The 27892-nt window shown below is 36.0% G+C and overlaps 1 protein-coding gene across 36 annotated transcripts in view; it reads left to right on the forward strand.

Annotated features, from left to right (window-relative positions):
- The window catches only part of Adgrl3 (adhesion G protein-coupled receptor L3), a 754357-nt gene that overhangs the window by 190396 nt on the left and 536069 nt on the right, over nucleotides 1–27892 (forward strand). For 2 of the 36 annotated variants that reach the window (XM_052735252.1, XM_052735253.1), the window contains one exon: nucleotides 6150–6199. The exons of the other annotated variants lie outside the window; for them this stretch is intronic. The gene's annotated coding sequence lies outside the window, so the exon portion shown is untranslated. The remainder of the gene's footprint in view (nucleotides 1–6149; nucleotides 6200–27892) is intronic. 36 annotated transcript variants of the gene reach the window in all.

Below are 27892 nucleotides of genomic sequence, written 5' to 3' on the forward strand. Positions count from 1 at the left end.
TTGAAATATAGAAAATGCTAACCAGACTAGTGAGTCTTATGATATACTCCAACATTACATGAAATATGTTCATATTAGGTAATGCAAATTCAGTATTCTTCTATGAATATTTAGGTGTGGATGAGTGCTTTTGTCTTATATTTAATGGCACTTTACAGACCATTAATCTATTGAAAGGGTCAGAAAGCTGTTTATTAAGGAGCCTAATAGGAACCACTTTCTACCTATCAGCTTTGCAGGATGCAGGCACTGCGCTAAAGCTCCCCTTCACAGCACAAGCTTAGCCATAGAAAGGAGGAATAAAGAGGGACATAGCTCTGCTCCAGTGAAACTTCAGTTTTGAGAACATGTAGTGTGTATGCATATCTATATTAGTTCATTGACTTTTTGAAGCACTCACTAATGTGAAAACACATTCTTACATCACAGGACAAAAATGAAGTAGTATGGCAGGTTAATCTTGACTATTGTTTTGCTATACAGTAACCAGTTGAATTTTGGGGTTATGGATTTTTTTAGAGGCTTTGGGTTTTGTTTACATATTAAAAATTATCTGCTTGCATGACAAAAAATTGTTCTTTATATAATTTGCATTTTTTTCAAAATTATTCTATATGTCTTCCCTAAAGACACCACATTTTATGATCCATTTACAAAAAAAAATAATGGTGATACCATTTACCACTCAACATATACTACCCCACATTCAAGTTTTAATGAAGGTGATAAATAAACAATGATTTGGACACATCAGCATGTTGATAAGTTCTTGCAAAATGTGGTTTACTGAGGTAGCCACAATGAGCATTTTTAAGTCAGACTTTAAGTTCCTGATGTAAACAACTGAGAGGAAGGAAACCATTTACGGTTGTGGGGTTTCAGTTCATATTCATTGGCCCTGTTTGTTGAGCCAGAACAAGATGGTGCCTGTAGCATGAATCTTAAAGAGTTCTTATTAATAAAACAAACCCAGAGCCAAGTATTGGGGTGAAACTGGAAGATCAGAGAGACAGAACAATCCACAGATAACCTCACCTGGCCAACTTCTCAACTGGTCTTGTTTCCTCAGACTGGATGCTTCTGTGTCCTCATCCCAATGGCTCTCAGCTGAACTGCTGCTCGAAAGCCTGAAGCTTAATCAGCTAAAAGCTTAACCAGCCAAATGCTTCTAGTTCCTGGTCCTCACGCCTTATATATCTTTCTGCTTTCTACCATCACTCCCTGAGATTAAAGGCTCACTCCCTGGGATTAAAGGCGTGTGTCACCATGCCTGGCTCTTTCCACTGTGGCCTTGAACTCACAGATATCCAGAGGGATTTCTACCTCTGGAATGCTAGGATTAATGGCCTGAGTGCCACCATTTTCTAGCCTTTGTATCTAGTGGCTGTCTGTTCTCTGACCCCAGAAAAATTTATTAGGGTGCACAATATTTGGGGGAACACAATACCACCACAGTTGCCCCTGTGTGTGGCAGGGAGCACTCATCTCATTAGGAACAGAAAGGGACCTAGATCCAGGTATAGCCTTCACATTCAGACCTCTGGAGACCTACTTCCTCCAGACAGGCCTATCCCAAGGTTTGCACTTCCCTCTGACTGGTGAGAATATGGCCATCAAAGTGGATCCTTCACTCTTTAGTCCTAACCGCTTAAAAGTGTCCCATCCAGGAAGTAAATAGTCCCAAGCATACCAGGATACTGACATTCCTCTTTAGGTAGAATGACGCTTCTATGAAGTTTATAATATGAAGTAATACAATGAATTTGAGTTTGTGTGTCTGTTTGTGCAGAGATGGAGTCACAAGATGAGAGAAAAAGTAAATGAACTTGTTATATCATTCTCTTCCCTTAAACTCATTTGTTAGAAAAGTCACCTTTCGCCGGGCGGTGGTGGCGCACGCCTTTAGTCCCTGCACTCGGGAGGCAGAGCCAGGCGGATCTCTGTGAGTTCGAGGCCAGCCTGGGCTACCAAGTGAGTCCCAGGAAAGGCGCAAAGCTGCACAGAGAAACCCTGTCTCGAAAAACCAAAAAAAAAAAAAAAAGAGAGAGAGAAAAGAAAAGAAAAGAAAAGTCACCTTTCTCTACTATAGCAGAATGAATAAAGATTGGTGAGGTGTTTATTCCCATTTTTTCTTATTAAAATATGAATTCACAAGGAAGGGTTTCCTGTCTATCATTTTCTTTTAATTCATTAATCCAATTGCATCACAAAAAATTTTAGTTATCTATTGCATTATTCTACTTCGGCTACCATGCCTAAATATAATCTTGGTGGCTAAGTAATTCTAAAATTATTTTCTTAAAGTTCTGGAGGCTAGACATCCCAAGTTACAACTGATTTCGTTTGTAATGAGTGTTTCTCTGTCCCACCAGCTAGTTCCCAAATAATGACATGAAGACTTCTTATTAATTATGAAAGCTCGGCCTATAGCTTAGGCTTGTTCCTAACTAGCTTTCATATCTTAAATTAACCCATTTGTATTAATCTAAGTTTTGCCTCATGGCTTTTTACCTTTCTTTCATCTTGTACCTCCTGTTTCCACTCTGTCTGACTGGCAACTCCACCCTTCTTCTTCCGCTGAGTCTTCTCTGTCCCTGGAAGTCCTGCCTAACCTCTTTTTAGCTATTGGCTCTTCAGCTTTTATTACACCGATCACAACAATATATTTTCACACAGTGTACAAATATTCCACAACACTTGTTCTTGGTAAGGACTTTGTTCTTGACGTGAGTACAGCTGCTGTCTCTGTCCTCACATGGCCTTTTCTCACTGTGTGCACATTTTTGGAAAGCCATGTTGTGTCTTTTCATATAAAAACACGCACCCTATAAGCCTTCACACTGTGATGAGATAAGCAGTTTTCATTTTGTTTCTCCCCCAATTTTCCAACACAAATTCTCAAAATACTGGTGATTTTTTAAATGATAAGTGTGCTGTTGACCCTTCGTTCTATGTTTGAGATGCCTGATGGCTGTGGACTTCTGGAAACACTTAGGATCTGGCCTGGCTGCCAGGACAACCAAATGTATGACTGGTAGTCGAGAAGGCATTCAGTCTTACTTTTCTGTCTCCAAAGATTGGAAGTGTGGAGATAGACTTAGTCACGAATTACCAGTTACTAATCAACAGAGTGTCAGGGGCTTCTGATTTGGTTAACATGTGTGGATACAGAGAGAGTGGCACCTGCAGATGGCGTTTGATGTTTGCATTTCTCTCATGTGCTCTTTGCCTTATGGATCTGCTCATGTATGTGTGCATGTGTGTATGTGTATATGTTTGAATGGTATGCTTTTATCATGTAACTCAAGTAACTGTATAGCAGTGGATCAGTGTTCTACTCAGTAAGTATTTTTCTCTGAGTTTTGTTCAACAAGTTAATTGAACCTAAGGAGGGTGATAAAGGAAACTTCTCACTTAAAACTGCTTGATCAGAAACATAGATAAAATCTCAGACCTTGGACTAGTATCTGAAGTTGGCATGTGGGAGGGGTACCCTATAGGATGGAGGCTTTAACTTGAGGAATGTGTTCTAACATTACTAGGTGGATCATAATTTCACTGTACTGTGTATACCCAGGTTTTATCTAGGAGAACCATAGAATTGATTGATATTAGTTTAAACCATATGCCTTATGTGAATAGAAATATCTAGAAGAGAAGTAACACAGAGAGAAGAGTTTTATTTGTAAAAAGAGTACCAACATTAAACCTTAACTTTTCCCATAGAAGCTCTATCTACAATTCAGTCGCAGTGGGGATTGGAGCTTCAACATAGAAATTTTGAAGGGATTAAATTCAGTCCATAAAAGCTTCACTATTCAAGACTTTATACTCAGACTGAACATAAAAATAGTTAACAGTTTCTGGTGTTAGGGTATTTACAATCCATTCATGGTGTAGACATTACTCACATTATAGCACTTATTAATGTGTAATTGTAAGCCAAAAATAATGTTTCTAAGGAGAGAAATACTCCTCAGAATGCTATTATATTAAGGAATATATATTTATAAGCTATATAATTAGAGAAATCTAAATCTTCTGGATAGCTTCAGAGGAGAGAAGACCTACATGAACACTATTAAGGTGTGTTCTATACAAAGTAAAAAACCTATGGGGGGGAAAAAAAACCTTTTGCCTGTAGAGAGCCTGTTTCTGTAATTCTTCCCAGCTAGTTATTGAGGATGAGTACCTTTCTCTTTTCTCACTGCAACTTAAAATTTAGTCTGCAGAAATCCAGAATAAGCTCATGGTTTATAAACATTACTCTGTTGACCTTAAAAAAAATTTACCAAGGAAAAGTATAGAATCACATCACTTTACATTTCTTTATGGATTTCTTTATGGTTAAAGTTTCTTATTGCAGAAGATGTCTCTGAAATTACTACTGCTGAGAAGTGGGAAGGACTTTTAGTAAGTGAATGTTTTATCAGTGCTCTGAGTTAAAAACCAAACATCTTGACACAATGTGTAATTTAGTGTAATTAATAGCATGTCACTTTTGTTCTTTCCCAAAACATGCCTCATAGTATCAATCAAAAGGGGAAAAATCCGTTCATGACTTATAAGATCAAGAACAAAGTAGTAGAGTAATAATATAGTTATATGCTATAAAATTATTTAGTTTTAAATTATTTAATTTATGTGCTATACAAGCCATTATTATATAAGCCATTAATTATGGCTTAAATTACAAAAAAAAGATTTCCGATAGATTGAAAGTGTACATTATTTTGAATTTAATTAAAATAAATGTAAGTTTATCATAGAAAATGATAGATTAGTTTAGTGTAGTCAACTGAATATAAATAAAATTGGGACAAGAATATTTTTGCTGGGTACCACTTAACCAGAAATTCATTGCTAAACTCTTTCATAGACATATTTCTGGAAAAGTATTAATAGTACATAGTTCATGAATATATATGGAAATATTATTTCCAAAAATTTTACTTTTTGAGAATTTCATACAGTGCATTTTATCTTATTCAGATCATTCCCAACTCTCCCCAGATCTATGTCCATCACTCAACCCACCCAACTTTATAAAACGTTCTTATTCTCTCTCACATGAAATCTTCACCTCAGCCTTTTTGGAGTTTGTACTCCTTGCTCAGCCTGTAGAATTAAAAACCAATTTTTAATTAGTAGGGTCATGATGATTTTATATTGAATAAATGTTTCTGTCAACTAAGGAGATATGATGCTTTGTAGGTTTTCATATTTTCTTTTCAGTTTCTTTTGTGTGTCAGGAACTCAACCTTCAGTGTAATTATTATTAGGGAAATTGTTCACCTTTTTTGTTAATATCAGTAATGAATATTATTATCTAAAAGGTATTTGTAAACTCTTAATACAGTGAACCATGAACTATGAATCAGATAGTTCAGATATGTTTTTATAGTAATATCCAGATGGATTATTCATTCTGAGGTTTATGATGACAGTAAGACCTTTTGGACATTGCTTTGCTTCGTTCCTGCAGTATGAAAGCTTTCTGTTAAGCTAAGCGCCATATTAAGCTATATGCCATTTATTTCAGCTAATTTGAATCACTTCTAGTCCTGAGATAAAAGTATAAACTAAAGACTATAACTAACTGTTAAAACTATGAGATGTAGATAAACAAAAACAAAAACAGAAAGAAAGTGTCAGTTAAAACTTGGTCTCAGAGATCTTAACCCTATTTTGTCCGTCTTGTGTTAGAAGCAACTTCGCAGTGAATGTAAAAGTTAGGTTTTTCACATTGCCAAATGCTACATTACTGAGCAATTAACATTAATCCATGCAGTGGTCAGCCACAGCAGAAAAAAGCATGCATTTTGATGTGTGTAATTCAACATCTGGTTGTCACTAGAGCCCTAAGCAAACGTCATACACACATGCCAGATGTGCCTTATGGTTGTATTATAGTTTGTGTTGTTCAGCCAAATGTGGTTGAAAGACGTCAGAAATGTTTCCAGGAGTAAGCAAACTTCAATTGTTGTTTATGGAGTCATTCAGTGAAATCGTAAAAACATTCATAATGAAAATAGTTAGCACCAATTGAGAAGGCCCTGAACACCTGCTATTTGCATATAAAATTACTGTATTTAATTTTCACATGTATCAACTCTGAGAACAGATTTTGTTTGCTTCCCCTGAAATAGGTGAGAAAAATGAAAATGCAAATTCTGTGCAAAGTTTCACAGATAAAGTGGTAAGTCAAGCTTTGACTCCCTGAGGCCAAGATGCTATAGGTACTATGTGCCCTCTAGCAATTGTGTCAAAGTTCCTAGTGTAATGTGTGACCCTGTCTCTGACAATAACCTGGAGAGCTATCTTCCCTGGGTCAAACAAACTGATTCTTACAATATTCAATTAGAGGCACTTGATGTTCTTATGTTAATTAACAATATATTTAAAAGATGAAATGTACTGATAAGAGAGACAGAGAAGATGCTATTTCATCTATGTTTTCCTTGATTAAGTTCAGATTTTATTCTTTGTTTCAATTGTATTTGTTCTGTTGGTACTGATAGATGATAGTACACTTATTTTAGAAAGAGATGATTTTTAAAATTTGTATTATTTTAGTTTCAACTTTTTATTAGGATACAACACAATGAATAATGTGATTAAATGTGTGACATTATTAAATATTGGCTAAATATTTATATAAGGAGAGACAAATGATAGAAGTATTTTAACTAATACTGCATGTCTATAACAGAAAATATTCAGCACAACTTACTCAACATGTGAGGTTAGTAAAAATGTAAAACACTGCTAGTATTGTTCTGTAATAGGTGAGCTTATCGGCTATAATGGCCCGATGATGTCATTGGCATTTCCTTTTGCTAATAGCAGTATGCTATAAGCCACAAATCATTCTGTGATTCCAGCTGTCGTAAAGAGAGTGAATGGTTTTATATTCCAACTAAGGTTGAAAATTTTAAAAAATTAAATATTTTGATTATAATTACTTTAGCCTGATTCACATAGGCTTTATTGCATTCCCATGGCATTCTAAGTAAGATAAATAATTACATATGTAATTCAACAAGATTTCTGGTTTTAGTTTCAGTGATACTATTTGGAGTCATTGCCTAATTCAGATAAAATGAAACTTTATGAGCTTTTATTAAAATTTTTAAAAAGTGGGGCTGGAGAGATGGCTTAGTGGTTAAGAGCACTGGCTCTTCTTCCAGAGGTCCTGAGTTCAATTCCAAGTGCCCTCTTGGTGGCTCACAACCATCTACAATGGGATCTGATTTCCTCTTCTGATGTTCAGATGAACATGCAAACAGAGCGCTCATACATAAATAAATGAATCTCTTTTTTTTAATTGCAGAATTAATAATATAGACAAATTCGGGTGCTTTTTCTAGCTGGTAGCCAAAATTCAAGGTGCATCAAAAATGATACAGCAAAGAATTACACTCAGTCAATATCCCTCAGAAAATAACATTCTTTGATGATATAGAAGTTCATATGCCCTTCATATATATAAATTTCCTTTCTTAAAATCTATGGGAAAATCATCTGTGTCCTTTAAGATTTGAGTTAATTTGAAAGAGCAATACCACAATCATAAAGTTAATCTATCTGCCTCCTTTCCTTAAATCATTGATGCTTCGAACCACAAGGTTCTCTTATCTTTGTAACTCATAAGATCATGGTGATGTACACAAGAAGCAAGAGAAAGTGGACGACGTGTGTGCATCAGTTCTTGATTTTACATTGAATCTCATTTTTTCTTTCAACACTCCACAAGAATAGTCTTTTTGTCATCATTATGGAATCACTTGAAGAATTTGAAAACAGCAGTAATAATTCAAATCTCTAGAGAATGGAGGAAGCTGGATTATCTCATAGGTAATGCATATACTTAACTCTTAATTTTAGTAAAGCATACCTTTGAAGCAATAAGTATAGACATATGAACTCAATAAATGACCAAATGACCAATTTTCAGTGGAAAATTGATGAATAAATTATAGAATAAGTAATTGAAAGGATACTTTGTAAATGTGGAACTCAAAATTATAAATTAGTGTTCTGTAGTAAACACTCTGGAATGTGTTTATGAAGAATGCATTATTGAGGAATGCAGTATAACCATCTGAATGTATGTGGTGGTGCTGTCTATTCCTTCACTCTGGGATGAAAAGGTAAAGGGTATAGGGACAAGAGTTGAAAGAAAATAATATAGAAAACTGAGTTAAAATGAAAGAATTTACTAAAGCTTATGACTTGGATCTCCGGAAATTCATCAAAGTTTAACAAACTATAAGTTTTTAAATATTAGTTTAAATTAAAATTATTAATGTCATACTATTTTTTGGAAATTTTTCTTTGTCTCCAGTGTATTCCAAATTTTGTGAACTTACTAACTTGGACCTTGCCAGACCCCAATTAGAAAATTAAGTCTATTTTAAACTACTGGCCTTACAGTGGGTATTTGTAGCCCATGGGCATATTAGCTGCTCTACCCACCATTCCATATGATATCTGAAAAGATTTCACTCAATTTTAACTGAACAGAGTTGATATGATTGTTCCATTTGTGAGACTTGGAAACCAGAAACCCCACATCTATTTCTCTTCTGTCGTTGATAACTGATTTGGACTCTGGCCATATATACTGTTCAAAGGTTAATGGAAAGGGTCCCTACTCAACCAGTATTTAAGCTTGAAATTAATGTTTGACCTTACCTAGACTGTTTATATAAGGTAAAATGAGCCAGTAATTGTACACTTAAACACTCTTAAAGCTAACGACATATGATTTAACAGAAATACAAGTTTAATTTTAAAATTTCCCCTCAGAAATCCAGTGAAAATAAATACATTGAATTGTTTGATGGAAAAGATATTGTATTGCCTCTTGATAAGTCCAACATGATGTAAAACTTATTTATGAAAGTGTCGAATTTGTATTCTCACACGTTTATTTCAAAGAAAACAACAGTAATATGGAGAAGTATTGCTTCTTCAGTCTGAAGATACCTCTAAAGTCTTAATGCCAAACTTTCTCCAATGTTTCATCCTGACTCTTGATCATTTATTTATTCTTTAGTTATGTCATTCCACTCACATGTGTGTGGAAGTATGAATCTGTGTCTGTGTGCGTACACCACGCGCACACATTAAGACAGCCAGAGGAGATCAGCTGACTTCCTGCCTGACTTGTTTCTCGTCTTCCAGTATATGGGTTCTGGTCATAGGCTTTACGACAAGCACTTCTGCACACGGAGCCAACTGGCCAGCCCTCCTCTTGAGTTTTAACATATCACTGCTGGCAATCATTTTAAGTTGAGGGATCACGTTATTGAAATATTCTGTATCAAGACTGGCATTGCCTTACCCATTATTTTGCTCCTCTGGTTATATTTTTAATCAAAATTAAGATATGCATCATTGAAAAAGAAAGGTGGTTTATTTTTGTTTTTGTTTTTTGTAAAATCGAAGCTATAGGTTTGTCCATTCTCAGCTTTTTTTTTCTAGGAAGATTCTTATTTAGTTTTCAAAACTTTTATGTAAAGATAAAGCATTATTGAAGCCTTAATTAATTAATTAATTAATTAATTAATTAATTAATTTGGTGTCTCAAAATGTCATCAGTTTTGGAACCAAATAAAGGAAACGTCTTCAGAGACCCTTTACAAAGTAATCTAGTTATGGGCAAAGTCAACATTCATTCTCTAACTTGTTTAGCAAAATCTTAACGGAATGTGTTATATACCCTTTTAAATCTAAATTTGAGGGAGCTGGAGAGATGACTTAGTGCTTAAGAGCACTGGCTGCTCTTCTACAGAACCCCGATTTAACCCAGGTCCAAATGGCAGCTTACAAACATCTGTAACTCCAGTTCCTCGGAAATCTAATGTCTTCTTCTAGCCTCTATAGGCAGCAAGCATGCATGTGGAATATATACATACCTGATAGCAAAAAAAAAATGTAGAATAAAATTAAAAAATACAAATTTTTGGTTTAACCAAAAAATAAAACATTTCAAATAACAAAATTAAAATGATTTGCTTTATAAGGGTATCCTGTAAGAAGAATGGGTCTTGTTATGTCATCCTTAATTTAAAGACATGGTCTATTTTGACATTTTAAACCTGCTTTGAAATTCAAATGCTTTGCAGATTTTTAAAAGAAAAAAATTATTATGCACTTTAGTTATGGGAGCACAGATTAAGGGCTTTCAGATTGAATGAACATGCTATAGTCACATTTTTGTTTATGTGAGTGAATCCACTAGACTTTCATAATAATTAATCGGAGGCGTTGAATGTGTGTTTTTAATTTCCTTTGAATTATAAAGGAAAATGAAAATCTATGCAGTTATTTGAATTTTCCCTTATTTACTCTTTAAAAGAATTAATGTAGCATTTTTAATAGCTTGTATCTTTTTTTTTAGCTTGATGTATCTCTAAACACAACTATGATGAAAATCAGGAAATAACTGTGTTAGATAGTGTTACCTAAACTATAAATAAAAGAAATAGCTTAATTAGCAGGATTCAACTGCAAATTGTTAGTGCAGGCCCTGGAAGAGCAATTAGTGTCTTGGAGTCTCTAGGCCAGTCCACAGCAAAGAGGCAAACTCCAAGAGACTGAAACATCCTCTAGTTTATTAGTGACTTTTAAAATCACTGATAAATATTTTCTGAGAATTTTCTCTGTGGTTACTGTAATTACAGTATTTCCACCCTTCTCACAGTGCTGACTAACATGGCCCTGCCACTTTTTCTCAAATTCTCAATAGTCCTTTCTTATTGGTTAGTATGTATGATTGGAACTTCTCATCCAACTCCTCCATCATAGTGGAACCTGGGTCAGGATTGGGTTAGGGACCCTCCCTTCATATCTGGAGTCAATTTTAGTGCTTTCAGGATTTACCTTTAGACCAAGCTCTGAGATGCTGTATTCCCAGCCGTAACCCTCCTGCCACCTGCACCCAGAGGTCATCTCAGAGCAGAACTACTGATGCAGCTTTGGATTGGAATAGGATGCCAGGTAGAAGTAGGGATTCTAGGGGATCAGTATCTAGCAACTGAGACCATATCTTGGTGAGATACCAGGAAGTTAGGATCACAGGAAGTAAGGGACACTAACATTGTGCATGCTCTGTCATCCTGTGAACATTTGCCTACAAAATATTAATGCAAAGTTAACTTAAGGTGACTATGTTATGACATTAGACTCTGTGTGTTGGTGCTTTTGAGGATGAGGACTTGTGTGACAGTGTTTGTTGAATGCCACAGAGACAGCCTTGTCTATAAAATGTATTCAGATGTTTTTGATTGTTCTAATGTTCGTTAAGACAGAAGACATTTCCTGATCATGAATTACATTCAGTGATTATGAATCTTAAGTTTCCTTTTCTTTTGGAATAGTTTATGTGTCTTTCTTTTTATTTCCTGACATTGATGTCCATGGGATAAACGTAATAGTTGCATATAATTATAGAATGGTTTTGATTTTTCCCCTTTGTGTTCTCTCATAAGATTTAGGTTGCATAAATAGTGACAGAGATACCACAGAAGTAATATGAAATTCTTGAGCATCATAGGCATTCAGGGATGTCACTAATGGTAACTGTCATTCCTACCTCCTCCGTAATGATAATGTTATAGAGTATGCACATTCTTTAATTGGTTTATCAAACTCTATTTGCCTAAAATATAGCCTATTAATACCAATATGCTAAGATCTGTGCTTGTACTAAAAATAATACCAAACTTGTAGGTTTGAATCGTTATTAAAACTTTTGTGATTTCCTTGTTATTTGGCCAATAGCTCTTTGTTTCTCTATCTTCTGCCAGAAATAATAATTCTCCATTTTCTGTATGTCATTAAATCTGTGTTCTCCACATTCATGACCTGTCAGAAATTTCAAGGACATCCTAAAGTGAGCTGCAAGAACGAATGCTTATGTTGTATTTACAAAATGGCAGGAATTACTTTGGATATTTCAAAGATTTCCCAGACACTTTCAGAAATGGTATTACCGAGAAAGTCACTTAGGAATTTCAGGCAATGGAAGTAGCAAATCTATTTAAAGATGAGAATTCATTAAGCCTTTAAGACTTGTCCAGATTAAAATTTAGGACTGTGTTAACTGTCAGTCATCTTGTCAATAAATAAAATCAAATTCTGAATAGTATGCCACTCCTCACATCTCTACCTCAGTGGACTGGGGACTTGATGTCTCAGGAAGCCCGCTGTATGGTCAGTGTTCCACGCCTTTCAGGTCAGTCAGGGAGTCCCAAGAAGGTTGACAGCATAGGAAACTCTGGAGGCATACTCCAGGTTCAGGCGACTTTGCAACAGCAACTTTTCTGTCAGTCTCTCGGGCTTTTCTTTCTTCCTTTTCTTCAGTCTTTTTGGAGCCTATGTTTAAATCGGGCAGTGGTGTTGTTCTTTTGTAGATGTAACTGATTCTCCTCTCTGTTCTCTGTTGTTGGCTCTAAGGGCATGGCTTAAGTATTTAACATAAATTGTAAATTTCGTATTCTAAATTTTCTACTAAGTTCTTTGCTTTTCCTTATTTGCTAATATTTCCTGTTCATTGTTAAGACTGTTTCCTATTTCTTTTTTGGGGGGGTTTGTAATGAGCATTCAGATGTTAAGCTGCATGCTCTTGAAATCTCTTGTGGGATATCTAAGTGTAAAACTTGTGATTCTTGACAATGGCAAGTTTGGGGTGTTCCTGGTTCTTCATATGCTTAATGGTGTTTTTTTTTTTTCATTATATGTTGTGTATAGTGCTATGAGTGCATGGATTTGGTTTAAATCTTCTGTTTTAGTTGGACTGCTTTATTACAACTCAAACCAGGGAAGTTGAGCACAGTCTTGTTACTAGCCTGGGGATAAAAGTTTAAGTTTCTCTCTGAGCTACTGCGGAGCCTGGTAGCCCTGTATTATCAGTGAGTAGGCTTGGTGTAAGGACCAGCTTACAGTTAGGCTCTGCTGATGTCTTCCTCGTAGATTGGCCTGAGTGCCTTGGTGTCATTCTTTCTGAGATTTTTATAGACACCAGACGGTACAGCTTCTCTTTATCTGTGTGCAATGAAAGAAGACGCCCCTTGGCTTCAGTTCGCAGCATTGTCTTCATGGTGGGTGAGAGATTGCATGCCTTGCTATTGCTGGGTGGGGTGGGTGTCCCAAGTGTTTATTAAGCAGGGGCTAGAGAGATGACTCAATGATTAAGAGCACTTCTTGCTCTTCCAGAGGACTCGGGTTAAATTCCCAGCACCCACATGGAGGCTCCCAACTCCTTGTAACCCTAGTTACAGGGGATCCAAAACCCTCTTCTGATCCCCGCAGGTAACATATGCTGAGAAATCACTCATGCTCATAAAATAAAATAAATCAAAAAACATGAAAATATTCAATTTCAAATGTAGGATGGGGGTTCCTTGTTTCTCTGCTTAATGATGACCACACTCCTCCTTAACTTCTCTAATATTCCCTTTTGAGGAGGGACATTGAGGTATCTTGTCCTAACCTAGTGCATATGTAATATAAGATCCCTTGGCCTTTGTTGATACAGAAGGAAATGACATCATAGATAATTCCGCTTACTCACTTAAAGTAAGGTGTTGCAGATATAAAACTTTACTGAAACATCATATTCCCCTCATCTTGAACATGGGCTCAAGAGAACTATCATTATTAGTTTGAGGCATTTTTTTTCACTTGCTCTCTTATTTTCTTTCTCTTTTTAAATAGTTTTTTAGATTTATTTTTTATTATTTTTGTGTGTATGTGTTTTCCAGCATGTATGTCTGTGCACCACATGTATGCATGGTGCCTGAGATGGTAGTGGGTCTTCAAGTGGACTTCAAGTTTTTCTTCGTTGCTGAAAAATAGGAGAAAAAAGAAATCCTGAAAAGCTCAACTTAATTCTGTTCCTGAATCAGAGTCATCTCTAACCTGCCTGCCTTACTCTTTCCATCTTCTAGAGTGTTCCTATGCCATGTGGTGGATAATATAGAAGAATTTAAGTTTTACTTAGCTGGAAGTATAGACAAAAATCTGACTGTACTTTCCTTCCTGGAAACCAAGATCTCTTTAGGTTACTTTTATATATGAGTCACAAATATTCCGTGATGTGGTTTATAAACACAGGCCAGCTATTTAACAAGATATTTCAATAAAAAGTGAAAATATTTCAGTGCTATGTGAAAAGTAGACTTGTTGGTTGTGCTTTAAGAGAGTTGAAAACTCATTACTTTTACGCAGTTTTCACTCATATCGTCCACTGGGATTTACAAGATGTTATCTTATACATTTAGAGTGAAGTACTTAAAATACTTCTTGGTTGTTGTGTTACTTTTAAAAAGAGGAATTCTAAACATTGATTTATCTCCTAATACTATAAAATGCATCAATTTTGATTCATTTCCTGAATGTACTTTGACCTGGGATTAAGACAAGTGAACATGTTCTGGCTGAAGTTTCCCTGTTAGTGAATGATTGTTAAAGTTACATGCTCTTTTGAAAAGAAATACCTGAGTATAAACCCAGGCTAGTATGAAGCTTAGTGTGTAGCATGATGCCTACATGTTAGTCCATAACTTTTGAGACAGCAGTTCTCATTTTGTACTGTTTTACTTCAGCTTATCTGTCCTTTCTTAGACAGGAAGTATTTTTTCTTCAAGATATAGATGAATTTATTTATTTCTCTTGCATATTTTTCCAAGTGGAAAGAAAATGTTTTCACTTGTTATTTACTCACAGTTTGATAATTATTCACATATTGAAGAGCAAGAAATGATGGTGATTTTTCTTTGGGAGAGAAAAAAAGCCTTTCCTTGTTGCATGTTCTATAATCCTTCCCAGTTAGTTACTTGAGGATGAGTACTACTTTTCTGAAAGCAGCTTACATTTGGTGTGTAGAAATCTAGTAATAAGTCCATGCTCTGTCAACCTTAAAATAAGTTACCTAGAAAAGTTCTCAAATATTAACTAGGATAACGTGCCAAACAAGACCTAATTGAACTTGGACTTGTTTCTCTGGACCTGATTGGTAATGGAACTTAGCAAATCGTGCACTTTCCAAATTCTCCCTGCATATTTGGTAGTTTTTGGTAATCGACATTCCTGATAAATGTTGTTAAGTTGTTAAATGATCTACCTGTGAGTGCAGATTATCAAGTCTGAAAGACAATCGTGGGAAGTCAGAAAATTACCCCAGAAATCCAATATAGTCTACCAGCGAGCATCCTGTGGGGCAGAAGGTGTCACATGGATATAGGAGCACGGAGGGTAACTTACTTGAAGAAATTGGAATTCTTTAACTTTCTTCTCTTTGTGTCCAATTAATAGCTGTTAAGTTTTAGAAGCTCTTCAATGTCAAACATTTTAAAAGTATACAATTTATTGTCTTTGTAAAATATACAAGTAGCTGCAGTTGACAGTGTTAATTAATTTGAATAATCTACCTACGTTTTGACAACTTTATTTTTTTAAGAGTGTGTGGCTGTTATTCTCAGATACAATTTTTATTTGATTTTATCTTTTTATTTTGGTAATGGGATCAAAGCTTATTTCAGGTAACATGATTCAAATGAGTACTTCCCACAATCAGATAATCATACACTCTCATTTAGTTGACTCTGGTAGATCTTTGGTCAATGAATGGTTTTGAAATTATATTAGAAAGCAGAAGACAAGAGAAAGAGACAATGAAAATATGATATTGGGTTTATTTTTGCAATAATAGACTGTTTTTCCATTATTTCTGTCTGCAGTAAGAGTTGTGTTTCTACTTATTTGTTTTCATAATCCATTGCTGTTCCAAGAGCTGATATTTTTTAAACATTACAATAGTTCTTTCAACTAAAATATAATGAGATTTCATTAGTTTGTCACTGAAGGCATAGGTCAGTTATCCAATATTAGTCTTCACAATAATGATAGCAGAACATTTAACTTCTTCTGTTGGGATGCTATACTTGAGTTAAGCCAGGTGATTTTGATTTGGGTATTGTTAACCCACCTAATTTTTCAAATACTCACAGTGATCCTAAGCACATAACACTAAACCACTGAACAACGTAGTAGCTTTTATTACTTTATTGTGTCTCAATGGGAAGAATGTTATATTCTTATTTATAGCTATTCTTAGTTTTGCAGTACAATTAGAAGATCATTTTAGGTGTTTCTTAGTGGTGACAGTCTTCATCCAGCAGTTTCATTAGTAGCGATATTAAAAATATATTATTAGTTCACGAATAGATATTTTGGCATATTGTTATATTTTCAACTATCTCAGACATTAGCATTTTAAAAACCACAATTTACTGAAGCCATTTACCAATATATTAATACTTTTATTAATTGACCACTCCTATTTTGGCAGTTATTGAGAAACAATATCTGTAATTATTTTCCTTATTTTAGTTTTATGGATCTTTGGCTTGCACGGCGGAGTCACATGTGAGTACACAATTAAAGGCAATGACTCTCCTTTGCCTGGATCTATCAGTAGGAAGTAGCAGTGAGGAGGAGGGTCCCTTTAGCCCTCTTCTATCCATGCCTGGGTGTTGATGGGCCAACTCCAGAAGAGTCAATTCTACCTGGCATTGTAACCCTGATTTAAAAAAAAAAAAAAAAAAAAAAAGTGGTAGGAGAGGTCACATGTCATAGGTGGAACTTAATTCTGTTCTTTAGCTACATTTACATAGACTGAATGTGCTTCTGTGTATTCCTAGCTAAAGACAATTGACATGCTCATCCTTGTCAGAGAAGCCTCTCTTTCCTGAGAACTGTAGGGAATGCAGAGACCTGTGGCAGAACAAGGTGCTGAGAATAATTATAATTAAGTGCTCAGCTCTAAACAAGATATTCACCCTGACCCCTCTAAGGAATATTCCTCAGGGAGAGAGGGGGTGAAAAAGGTAAGAGCTAGAAGATAGGGGGAAAGACTGGGAAATGTCATCTTCTAGATGGCTCACAGCCATTGCAGTCGCAAACTCTCAGTAACCGTGGATGCCTACTGTACTGGGTCTGAAAAGAAAGGACTCTTTTACTTTTACAATTAAGATACAGTGATAACGGAACAGTTCACAAGTTCTGCAAATGAGCCATTATTTATTTCCCTTTCTGTGTGTAGTAAAGGAAGAAGAAATGGGTATCTGGGAACTAAATGGGAACAGCACATGTAGAAATAACATTTGGGAAAGTCATTTTGCCTGAATAGTTGAATGCCACTGAAGTGGTAATATAGTAGGGGCCCATACTGGTGTGCCAGTTGCTCATTTCTGCTTTGAAATGGTTTGGAAAAAAGTTTCCCCGGTGATGGGGTGAGTGTGTGTGTGTGTGTGTGTGTGTGTGTGTGTGTGTGTGTGTGTGTGTGTTATTTTTCAGAAAATTTAGATAAGCCTCCTTAAATTTTTTGGTTTTTTGTTTGTTTGTTTGCTTTTGTTTTGTTTTGTTTTTCAAGACAAGGTTTCGCCTTGTAGTCCTGAATGTCTTGGAACTCACTTTGCAGACCAGGCTGGCCTTGAACTCACAGAGGTGTGTCTGAGTATATATGTTTGGATGTCTGCATGCCACAGCATGTATGTGGAGGTTAGAGGACTACAGCAAAGAAGGTTCTTTGCCTCTGTCATGTCAGGTTATCAGCCTTTGTGGTATTTGCCTTTACTTGCTAATACATCTCCCTGTCAGGGGTTGGGGAGGGAATCATAGACACTAAAATTGCTCTAAATCTTTTTCTGAGAACAATGGTTTCACTTTATTTTCAAAGATTCTATAAATCCATATTCCCTACACTCAAAACACAGCCACCTTAACAATTTACAGCTAACTCTGCTTTTCTTTTCTTAGTGCTGTGCCATGGAATGTTTTCCTGCATTTTCTAGAGTTATTGATTCTTTTAAATCCTGTGAAATATGCTATCAGGTCCTTCTACCTAGATTTAAATGGCATAATCTCACGCTTCATGCCTTTCTCACTTTGATTGGTGGTCATAATCAGAACAAGTGACAGCATTACTCTTTGCTACGAGTTACTGACATTTCAGATGCACTCATGGACAGAGGCCAAACCCCATCAGTTAATGAGTCTGGGAGTATAACTACATCTCCATCAAAGTGTCTTCTCTTTTCTATTTTTACAAGAGGATTAAATAGGCTGCTATGCAGGCTTGCTGAAGGCAGTCCCTTAACATTTTTTTCCATGCAAAAAAGAAAGAAAGATAAAAGAAAACCATCTTTAGAAATAGTGACATCCCAGATAAGCATCTGTAGGAAGTCAGCGTGTTCTCTAGAGTATTAGCAGCACTACCTTAATGGCACCTCATCCATCAGGACCAGTGAAATGTCCAGTTCCCCTCTGCAGCTGAAACACTGAAAGGCATTTCTTTCTTTCTGCATGAGCTGCTGAGACCAGTAACTGCTGAGAAGGGTATGCACACACAAGTTCAAGGTGTACTCCATCATGGTGGGAAGCCATGGCACCAAGAACTTGAAGCAGTTACTTACATTACATCCTGAGTCAGAAGAAAAGAAAAATCAATGAATTTTTGCATTGCCCTTAATATTAAATAAAGTGATAATAGACATTTTAAACTACAATAAACTGATCCCCCCTATTTTTTACTTTAGGTGATTCATAAACATAAGTATAATCAAAAATCTCATCTTATCTCAATTTGAGTCCACTTTCCCAAGAAGACACCCAGGATATGAAGTTTGGTAAGAGAGATACTTTTAAGAGAAACAGTTTGAAGAAATAATTGTTCAGAAATCTGAATGTAGCTGACAGGTGGAACCCTTGCCTAGCATGTTTGAGGCCTTGAATTAAATCTCTGGCCCTCACATCAACAAACCAACTAAAGAAAGAAATAGTACCTTTAAGGGGATTGAGTTGATTACATGTTAATAGTAGCTGTATTTTTTAAGGAATATTGATTAGTTGTAGGCAGATACTCCATTTGAGGGTTAATGTGGTTCTAGATTGCTTAAAGATGAATTTAAAAAATAAAATCTGCTCTAATTGGCATGGCAAACTAGTCTTCTGTCCTCTGAGACCCTTGTTTTCAGGCCTGAGATGGTGGCTTCAGTGCAAAGAAGAATGAGAAACACTTTGGGTCTTGGGCTGTTGTTCATTCTATAGATTTTTCCAAATGTTGCGTTCATAAACTCCTTTTCTGTTTCATTTGACAAAATGTCGCATGTTCTCCCCCACTGGAAGAATGGAAATGCAGTTTCTGATAGGGGTGAGAGCCGAACCGCTGCCAAGAGAATTGAAGTTTTGTTAATAATGGAGAAATAGAAAATAGATGTTGGGCAGTCACGTGACTGTCTGATGTGTCCATCACCTGATAGCCAGAAATTGAGCATATTTTACTGAAATTGAGAGTGTTGTAAACCCTGAGCAACTGATGCATTTTTGTCTCCAAAATGTTAGCAGATGCATTGTGGAATATCCTTACAAGTTTGAGCATGGTCTTCTATTTCGTCTCTGGCAGTACACCTCCCCACCACCCTCCACACAGGTCTTATCTACACATACAAATGAAAAGATAGAAAGATATTTGTTCTCACAAAGGGCTTTTATTCTTTGTGACAATGGTACAAACTGATCAGTTCTCCAAAAGACCCCATCACTGTTTATTAAAGAGGAGTTGAATAGAAAATCAACATCCTGGTTAAACAATGAGGCCCAATCATTGTTTTGCTCATTTACCTCAGCTGTGTTAATGGGATTACTGTGGCTGAACTCTTAATGATGTTATCTGAGAATGAGGCTAAAGGCTCATTTGCATACATATATACGTGACACACAGAAGAACTTGTCGAATGTATAGGAAGGAAAAAAGTAAGTAGTTTTTCAGATGTTTATGCTTCAAACAGTGTAGAGATCCTATGCCACGAGTCTTAGTGGATGCTGATTTGGAACAGACTGGCTCCCATGGCATTATTCTAGTCCTGTTCTCAAACTTGTAGCTTCTAAAGCAATTAGTTATATAATGAACATAAGAAAATTTCACATGTCATGTGTTATGTGAAACCGCAAGAGGCTGTTAAAGGATCTCAAGAATTTATAAAGATAGAAAATGGAAATAATACACTCACAGACACAGAACGAAATAAACACTGTCACTTATCCAGCTGTCCCTGTCTCCTGTTCCGCCCAAGGGGGATGGGAACCAACTTCAAGTTCTGTTCCTCTAAATCTAAGAGAGAGAGTGCGGCCCCTCTCTCTCTCTCCTTTAAAGTGGTCACATATGCAGACAAGACCACGCCCTTTTGGACAGATATCAAATGTCATTGGTTGAATGGAATGAATTCCCACACCAATCATGTGTTCAGTAGAAGTTTTTTTATTCATCAGGAATCTGTTTTGGTTTTTGTTTTCAGAGTTTGAAATACACTTAGATATTTTATGTGATCTATTTTAAAACAACCTTAGATGTGATTGTACATCACTCTACTGTAAAATATTTGTGTGTATGCCTATGCAGTGTTGTCGTGTGTGTGTGTGTGTGTGTGTGTGTGTGTGTGTGTGTGTGTGTGTGTGTGTGCAAGCACGGTGGTTGCCCTTGCAGAAGCAGAGCTGGGCTTTTGTTTTCTCCCTCCACTGCTCTCTACCTTCCTGCTGTAAGACTGTGTCTCTCTCTGAGTCAGAAGTTCCTTGTTTTGGCTAGGCTGTCAGGTCAAGGAGCTTGCAAGATATGCCTGATTCTTCTTTCTAGTGCTGGAGTTATAGGCAGCAGAGTCATGTCCAGTTTTTAAAGTAGGTTCTGAGGATTCAAACTCACATCCTCATGTGTGCATAGCAGTCACTTTTAGATGATGAACCATCTCCCTAGTCCCTAAGTCTTTCCTTTCTGTTATCTATCTTGCATACATTTACATGCCAGATGAGTAATCCCTTCCTACTTATTTTGGTGTGTTATTGGGAGACCTATATTTAAACTTTAGCTCTGTTTCACAATGACTACAGAACCCATGGTGAAATACTTGTCTGTTATCAGTTTTATAAAACTGGCAAATGGCATCTTGCAAACAAATTCACACAGTTCCTTCAGAGATCAAATGAGATGCATGTGAATAGCAAGAGGTCTAAGCATAGTATCAGTAGCAAAAATAAGTTATATCTTACTGCTACATTTAAAATAATTTCTTGGGGCTAGATAGATGGCTCAGTGGTTAAGAGCACTGACTGCTCTTCCAAAGGACCCGCTTCAATTTCCAGCACTCACACATGACAGTTCACAACTATTTGTAACTCCAGTTCCAGGGGATCTAAATCCTCATAGACAGACATACATGCAGGCAAAATCCCAATGTACATAACATAAGTAAATAAATAAAATGTACTTCTTTTTCTTCCTGACTCATCGAAACTTGTTTATTTTTCTGACATTTATCCCAGGGAAATAAATGAGAATATTTCTTACTTCTGCATTTCTAAGTAAATCATGATTCCAATATGAATAATATATTCAACAAAATGACATGTTTTCAAATAATTAATTGTTAGAAGTCAAATGGTGACTAGTTCTCTAAGTTCTTATGACTCAAAACATCTTGGTAATACAGATCTTTTGTATCTATAAAACTAGATTTATCATTCAGAAAGCTCAATAGCATTCATGAGTGAACATGGAGTTTCAAAACATAGATAATTAATTTATTCCCTCATACTTTTGTAGCTTTAAATTACTCATCCAACCTTTGAGCTCCCAACTAAATCATATCAACTTTATGACTATTTTTTTCTAATGTTTTCATTTATATAATTGTTATCCACAGGATTTGCTAAAGCAACTATTCAGTCAAAGATAGCAAAAAACAGTTACTGCTTTGTCCCTATTTGTCCATATCTGAAAGGGGCTGCAACACCCATGTTGTTAGTGCATAGTGTTGAAAACTTAACTTAGAGCCTAAGACTTCAAATGGATAGATAATGTTTTTAATGTAGAGAATTAACTTTGGTATATCTAGAAATATAACCAACTAGAATGCCTTTGTTAAAACAATTAAGTTTTTGGCTATTCCTATGAATCCATTAAAAAATTCTCAGTATGTATTTTATGTATTTTTATCCGTGATTATGCCAAACATATGGCCTTCTTGTTTGTGATATGTAGTAATACTTTATTACAAGCATTACCACAATTACAAATTAACACAGATATGGCACAATGGAAGTATTAAAATGTATCTTATCTCACACTTGGTTATATTTTTTAGCTGGGTTTCCAAGATGCTTTTTTGTTGTTGTTGTTGTTGTTTGAGACAGGGTTTCTCTGTGTAGCTTTGCACCTTTCCTGGAACTCGCTAGGTAGCCCAGGCTGGCCTCGAACTCACAGAGATCCACTTGTCTCTGTCTCCTGAGTGCTGGGATTAAAGATGTGCACCACCACCACCCAGCTTCCAAGATACTTTTTTATATTCTTAATAAAAATTAAGCTGTTCCAAGATATTTTTTTCTGTAAACATTCAGATAAGTCTGTGACTTTAATAGAGCTTGTTCAGAAATGTACCATTAATGTAATATACATTTTTAAGGCTATACAGAACTTGTAAATTGCTGTATTGGTTTTAGAAATAAAGGATTTTAAGCTTCTGAGCGGAAAAATAACAATTATCACAGTGAGATTTTGATAAACATAAGGCATGATGAAAAATAATTTCCATTCTTATATTTATTCCGAAGTAAAGTTGATATCTATTCTTTATATTTTGTCAATTTTGACATCAATTTTTGGAGCAAAGAGCATGCCTGAGATTTTCAATTATGAAGTGGGTCTTCTTTTGAGATTAGAATTCTGTAGATGCCAAATTCGCAGTTGTATTTAGCTGATTAATATGGTGTTTCTCTTCAGGAAGAGAGAATTCCAAGGTAAAGAAGGATATGGAATTGTGATTCAACTCCATGAATCTAGTAATCAGAAAATTACTCAAATTAGCCATTTGAGTAAATTAAAAGCAGCATTGAAATCCTAATGATGGGAAGGTACAGTTAGAGATACCACTCAGGGTACAGCAAACATAAAAGAAGGAACCAAGGGCTTTTAAACTTCATAGAAGACTACATTCATTGTGGGTAGGGATAGCAACTGGGTCTTGGGCTTTCAGTTGTGTTTGGAGATTACTGGATGCTATGGCAGCGAACTGAGAAATCAATACATCATCAGTGACATCCTCTGAGACTGGGAAAGTTAGCAAGAACAAGTAGTGTGAGAGGGCAGTGATTGTACAGAGTGACTAGATGAGGTCCAGTTCAAGCCCGGCTACTTTGGGAATAATCTGAACTCACCGGGAGAGTAAAAGTTGCAATCTGTAGGCAGAAGACATTCCTATAAAGCTCTCAGCCTGTGAGATCTCTGAAAGTCTAGGTGGTGGTATACACATGTAATTGTGCTCACATTCTTTTGGGATTCAAACTTCAGGCTGATTTGTGTTGGTTGAATGTTGGTGTATGAGATTTTTATTTGCTTCCATTTTTTTTTAAATAATAAAGTTTATAACATTAAAAAACCAAACACTAGAAGAACAGTTGACTGTGATTTTTAAATGACTGCCATCAGCTGTGGAAGGAATATGGAATAAGACCATGTGAAAGAACTGGACTTCAATGAACACCTCTGTTAAGATGTAGAAAACAGGGAGCTAGAAAAGGAACACAACACTGTTAAATATTACTGAGAAAGAAGAAGGCGGGCTGGAAGTTAAGGCTGATGCCACCATAGGTAATACAGAAGAAAATTTTAAAGAAAAACCAATCTCTAGTTTTAGATATTACATATTTTATATCAGAAAATCTAGTGTCAGAAAATTACTTCATGTTCAAATATTTAGAGGCAGTGTATTTTTATACAGGGTGGGAGTAAACTTGGGAGCGTGCTGTCTTCGCTGCTTAACAGCTATGCAACTTGGCACAATTTGTCATGCCTCATTGCTTCAATATCTTCATCTGTGTAACTGGAATGGTAATAGTTTCTACTTGAGTGTACTGTTAGAATCAAGTGCATTAATACTTGTAAAATGTTTTGACAGTACCTTTGGCATCAGTAGCATCTATCTATGGTTATCTATTTATCGATACATATGTCTGTTTACCTGTCATCATTTTTCTATCGTCTGTCTGTCTGTCTGTCTCTCTCATACACACACACACACACACACACACACACACACACACACGAGAGAGAGAGAGAGAGAGAGAGAGAGAGAGAGAGAGAGAGAGAGAGAGAGAGAGAGAGAGAGATTGATTTAGCGCACATAACTCTGGTGTAATGAACAGAAGGGCTTTTTTCACTGAGCTAATCTATATGAGTTATAACTATTTCTAGCTATTGGTAGTTATACGTAGTTTTAGTTCTGGGTTTAACTTGATCTCTGAGCATGTATTTAATTTTCCATCCAAAAGATAGAGTCAATGTTTGTTTACCATTTCATTAGTGCACAGGTCACATCACAGTGTTGTCAAATAACATAAACCAGATCAGATTAAGACATTAAAGACATTGATAGATGAGGCTTGAGATTTTTTTTTTTTTTTTTTTTTTCGAGACAGAGTTTCTCTGTGTAGCTTTGCGCCTTTCCTGGATCTCGCTCTGTAGACCAGGCTGGCCTCGAACTCACAAAGATCCACCTGCCTCTGCCTCCCAAGTGCTGGGATTAAAGGCGTGCGCCACCACCGCCCGGCGAGGCTTGAGATTTTTAAACTGCAATTTTGTGAGAGAAACTATTTGCCCTGTTCCCTCTTAAGTTATGAGATAGACATTCATTCTTCTATCTAAAGAAACACAGCCCTTGCGATCTTTCCATCATACTATGCTGTCCTCCTGAAAATAAAAGGAGGGAGGCAAAAAGTGAGCAGAAGGAGTAAAGGGGAAGAGCAATAAACCACACGTGATGGAAAAGAGGCACTTGGAAATGTTTACCAAGCATTGAGATATATATCCAAATATCTTTCTATATCCATAGGCACTGTACATACTGATTTAAAGGGGGTAGAATTTAATTGTATTTTAACCCTGTTTGTATAGCTTTGAGTTTGTGAAAAGGTGATTCCTGGCTGGAGTTTTATCTACTTACTCTCTTTCTCATAGATCATGAAAGAACTATTGATTTTCATGCATATATTGGGGAAAGACCAGTAAATGGTTAACTTTTTTCTATCTAGTAGGTAGCATGATTTTCAAATTTAGAACTTCATCTTGCTTGAGTATTGGATATTCAGAGACTCTGAATTTATTATAAATTACAGTTCAGAAATATGGATGGGAAATAGTCGTTTTAATTAGGAAGATACACTTGGAAATGAAGTAATTTTTTAAGGTAATATCCTTGGTGAGTGTTTTACTGATAGCCTGAATTTATTTACCACACAGATGCCATAATAAAATGGGTATTTATGGGGTAGTTTTTAATTAGAAATAATGGCTTGTAGAGTTGAAGGGATGAATCATTTTATCCATATATTGGCCTAAGTGGCCTTAATGAAAGATGATACCATGGACAGCTTTGCTCTATCCTAACCAAATATTTTCTCTTCTGCAACATAGCAAGATTTGTCCTGGATTTCAGTTAGTATTCAAAGCCTCTGCACCAACTGTGAGATACAAAGATAATAGTAACCTGTGCTCTGGAAACAAACCAGTAATTTTGCCTTTCATCATAACTGAAGCACTTTATAAATTAATGGAAAAATATCTACTATGGCTACATATTTCTAAATGTAAATGGGCTTGGAAGGGAATCAACTAGCCTTGTCAAATTTATGAGCATAAGTGCAGCAGCTCCGATGATGAGATGGCTTTGCAGGTATGACGGATATGTCATTCAGAAGGGCACACTGATTCCAGTTAGTTCTTTTCTGTTTGTTTGCATTTAATTATATCCTAAAAGGATTGGTGTAGAGAATAAAATATACATGAACTAGCAGTTCTGATTTATAAAAGTGTATCAATGACATTTCAATTTAGAGTACAACCTTTGAAGGAAAAATAAGACTACAGTGTACATGCAACTTGCTTTAACAATATTGACTTCAAATGAAAATTTATTTCTCATTTTTCTTTTAGCCAAGATATGTTATTCCTTCTGAAATATACATTTAGATATTGCTTGTACTTAAAACCCACAATCAATAAAACTAAGAAACAAATACAAATAAAGTTGATAAAATATAATGTACCTAGTTTCTTTCTTACCTCATCTCTTATAAGTGGAATGTTCCATTTTACCTATTAGATAATATGAAGTTAAGAAATTGATTCACCCACTAACTAGCTGTATGGAGTTTTTTTTTTTTTTTTTTTTCTTTTGAATTTACTGTATACCTGATTTCTTAATATCAGAGTATATTCTGATTTCTTTTCAGTATGGAATGTAGCAGAATTTAGTGAAAGCATGGTAGCAGAAAAGCTGCAGGTGACTGTTAAAAGGATAATCAGCCCTAAGTAGTAGACACCTGATCGGTGTCTCCAGTTCAGATACGCATTGATTATTGATGCTCATTCTCACGTGTCTTGGCCTTTTTCCAAAAGTGTGAGCAATAGCTGTGTAAGATCCATAGTTGCTCCCCTGGCTTCTCAGGTAATTGTCCTTGTACCTCTTGCCCTCATCACTTGAAGCCAAAGAAGAGAGTCACCCTCTGGGTACAGATGCTGACATAGGTGTTGAAGCTGCCTGTCCCAGAAGCAACCTGAGGTAAACCGTCCTGCCCATGAAACACGATCTTTGAGGTGCTTAAACAATCTCTCCATAAAACAAGACCAGTGGGTGCAAGGGCCATCTGGAAGAGGCAGCTGTCATCCTGTGACTGCCCTTGTTGTCCAGCAGATGCCTTTCTGTGTCAGGGGAAGCTGTTGTCTTCCTCAGGCTGAACCTGCCACGGGAGATGACCTCCAGAGATAGAAGACAGCGCTTGTTTTTAGACAACTCTGTCTCTGGTAACTAAACCCGTTTTCTACCATCGCCAAAGGATGTCCTGATAGTGGCCTATTCAAAAAATGTTCTCTTGATGGAATTTAGTCACTTATGTATGAAAATGGCACAAGGAGAAAAAAAAAGCTAAATGTCAATGGAATGAAGTAGAAGACACCAAATTTCTTTTGTGGACCAGCACTATCAGCAGTGATTTAGATAGAATGAAAGCCATGTTTGCCAAGGCAGTTGAACAATTAGATCACTTTAGAAAGGATCTGATACTGATAATAGCTCACAATATGTTTGCCTAACACAGTCCTTTAATACATTTCACCAATAATTCAATCTAATAGAGGACGTGCAATAACAGTAGTAAAAGTGTGCTGTTTTTGTAAGTAACCTTGGATGAATTAATGAATCTACCTCTGTTTCAGTTTCTCATGAATGAAACGGGATAAGGAAAAGGGATGAAGCGCAGAACTTTCTCAGCTTTCACATGATGGTTGGGTGGACATAGCTTCTATTCACAACTTTTCCAACACAGAAAAATTTATTTTGTTTTCATTATTAATAAATTAATGAAAAGACCCATAGGCTTTCTGTTAGCTTTTGCAGAATTGCTTGCTTTGTTCAATATGTGCACACCAACTGACATTTTTTTAACTAGTGTGAAACCAATTACCTGAAACTGACTTGGTTCTTGATATTATTGTAATTATATTGTCATTTTATGATTCTGTGAATGTCATAAATTTTTGTTGCTAATAATTATAAGACAAAAGCTTTGGAACTTTCAAGTCAAATTATTATGTTAGTATGATTATGATTATTCTCCTGTGAGGTACCTCTTCCAAACTCATCAGTTATTAGCCCAATCCTTCTATACTCACCATGCAACAGAATTCTAAGAAAGGGTAGGCTTTTAAATAACTTCTTTCCCTCCTGCCCTTTCTCCTCCCCCCTTCTTAGCTACCACCCTCCACTCCTTCCTCCATGCC

Source organism: Peromyscus californicus, unplaced genomic scaffold (genome assembly GCF_007827085.1).
Source record: "Peromyscus californicus insignis strain IS unplaced genomic scaffold, ASM782708v3 Scaffold_13__1_contigs__length_99412109, whole genome shotgun sequence".
In the NCBI taxonomy this organism is placed as follows: Eukaryota; Metazoa; Chordata; class Mammalia; order Rodentia; family Cricetidae; genus Peromyscus; species Peromyscus californicus.